Here is a 2,588-nt window from a genome sequence, read left to right on the forward strand (position 1 = left end):
GCTTTGCCAGCTGCCTCTGCTGACAGGACAGACACCCCGGGCAGGGCAGAGCCCTGGTTTGGTGATGGAAATGATGGTTTTAAGTGTCCTCATCCCACCCTGACTCCTAATGATGTGTCCAGCCTTTAATATACTCCTCACATTGTTACAAGCCATAGGATGGGAGCAGCACACTTTGCTGGGCTCTCCCTAACCTCTGTCCGTAATTATCTGTGTCATTAGAGGGATGCTGTCTCCACCAGCTCCGGGCAGGGAGCTAATAGCAGCTGCTTCAGCAAGGCACCTACTTCTACAAAGGAATAAAGGCTTTGCAAATGTAACTATAAGAGGAAGAATTGTCTGTGGACACTGTCCACCACGGAGATCTGCGAATAGAGTGTCTTCCAGAGCTGGGATCGGAGCATCCTCCTACTCCCTACACTGTAGTAAAAACATCTCTTTAAGTCCATTTTGAACTCTGAAGCAGCCACACTGGTATCTCCAAGCCTGTGTTTTTATAGCTTGCGTCCTTCTTGTCCTTGCAACCAGCATCAGAGGTGGATGCCAGGCTGCAGGACATGGGAATGCCAAGACCAGGGCCCTCCCGTGCCTGTTTTCAGGGATGTTTGACTGGCAGCAGTTCTCAGGTCCAATCCCGTTAATTATTTGGCAATATCTCTAAATCCCATGTATTCTGTGGCTTATTCTCTTGAATAAAGTGATGGTCCCATTGCTTTAGCTTTGAATATTCCAGAGCTGATTCAGGCTGGCAGCACGGAGTTTGCTTCTCCACAGCTTTCCCTATTGTGCTTTTAAACAAAAATGATTTATATGATATTATTTTCCCCTCTTGGTTGTTTTCTCTGGGTGTTGCATGATGGTTGTGTAAGGAGCAGGGATGTGATCCTGCTCCTGCAGAGGATGGTGTCCTGGATTCGTCCCCATCCCACTCTCTCCATTCCAGGCTGGGACCCTCCTCATGGGGCACTTGCACAAGTCGTTTGGGGTTTCCAGTGAGGAAAGGAAACGATTTGATGCTTTCACACTGCTTGTTGCAACTTCTGGTTCTCTTTTTTTGATGTTTCTTAAGTTCCTTTCACTATCCTTTCACACTTTCTCCTCTGGCCACATTACTTGTGTTTACTGAAACACAAAAACCCTAGAAAAAGATTTATTTTCTAGGGAAACCCTCTGTCTTCTTGGGAGGGAAGAGGAAAAGAAACTCCTTGCTAATCTCCTGCATTTCCAGCTGCTGACCCCTTGCATGTGACCGGAGCTGGGCTGGAAAGTTTCCTTGGAGGAAGGAGAAAGGGATTTGGCTGTCGGGGAACGGAAAAACCGAGGGAGTCACCCTCCATCCCGGTTTTCCTTTGGTCTGGCGGATGCTCGGAGTGGTTTCGCGCTGGCGCAGGCTGCGGTTGCTCTCCAGGACGTGTTTTGCTGTCTGCCGGCTGGGAGCTGCAGCGCTGGCACCGCGGGCAGACACTGCTCCCGGCCGGGATCCGTGCGGGGCGGTGACCTCTGCGCCGCCGGGAGGGTGGGTGGGAGCGGTGGAGGTGGGAAGGATGTCTGAGCCTCTTGCCGCTCGTTCGGTGTGTGATGGGGCCGAAGCAGCAGTTTTGGTGAGTGGGATGTGGCACAGAGGGGTTAGTTTCACCCCATCTGTGTGGATCCTGTCCTGCCGTGAATTGCATCACTGGGATGTCCAACGGGGGTGGGTCTGACCACCCGTGGGTGCTGCTGCTCCCTGTCCCTCGGCTCAGGGATGGCTGGAGGGGACCAGGAGCTCCCCACGGCATCAGTTCCTTGCAGAGGAACACTCTATCCAAGCTGGGCTGGCATTCTCCATGTGCTCTTCCATACCATCCCAAGGATTCTGGGATGCTCCTGGGTTTGCTGCCACTCAGGGACCATTGTGGGGTGCAGCCCATGCTGGTGAGGGATGCTCAGAGGTGGGACATAGCGGTCCCAGGGGATGGATGGTGCAGAGGTGCATCCTTTTAAATGAGGCAGTGCAGAAGAGGAATCCCAACACCTGAAATTAGCTCCACAAATCCATGGAGATATTTCTCCTCCTTTTCAGAATTTTGTTTTTTCTTTCATTGCAAATTGCAATAACCCTAAATCACAAGGCTACATCCAGGTAGGACCGAGCAGGAGCTATGTCCCTTATTTGCAGGTTTAAAATATCTCTATGTGCTGAAGTTTGGTTCTTCTCTTTAATCCTGGGCCTGTGAGGGAGGCTTTAACCTGAGCTCACGCTGTTGGAATTCCCTGCTGTGCCTGGGAGAGGCTCCTCACTCCAATCGCTTCCAGATGCTGTTCCTGCTCCGGCTCTTCCCCTTGCAAAATGTCTCCCCCAGTCTGCTGAAGTATTCCCGGCCGGATTCGACGTCCCGGTATCCGGCCAGGCTGAGTCAGCCGAGCCCTCAGCTTCTCCCCAGGGGCTGATGCCAGCGCGGGAGGTTGGAGCTCACCCCGTGGCCTTGCACAAGCTGCAGCCCCGGGGTGGATCCTGCAGAGCCACTTGCGACATCGAGTGGGTTTAGGTTTCTTCTAAAATACAGATATGTGAGCTGGGCTGGAGTTTGGGGCTCGGGGTCCCTGCT

This window comes from Acanthisitta chloris, unplaced genomic scaffold (genome assembly GCF_000695815.1).
Source record: "Acanthisitta chloris isolate BGI_N310 unplaced genomic scaffold, ASM69581v1 scaffold25149, whole genome shotgun sequence".
NCBI classification, from domain to species: Eukaryota; Metazoa; Chordata; class Aves; order Passeriformes; family Acanthisittidae; genus Acanthisitta; species Acanthisitta chloris.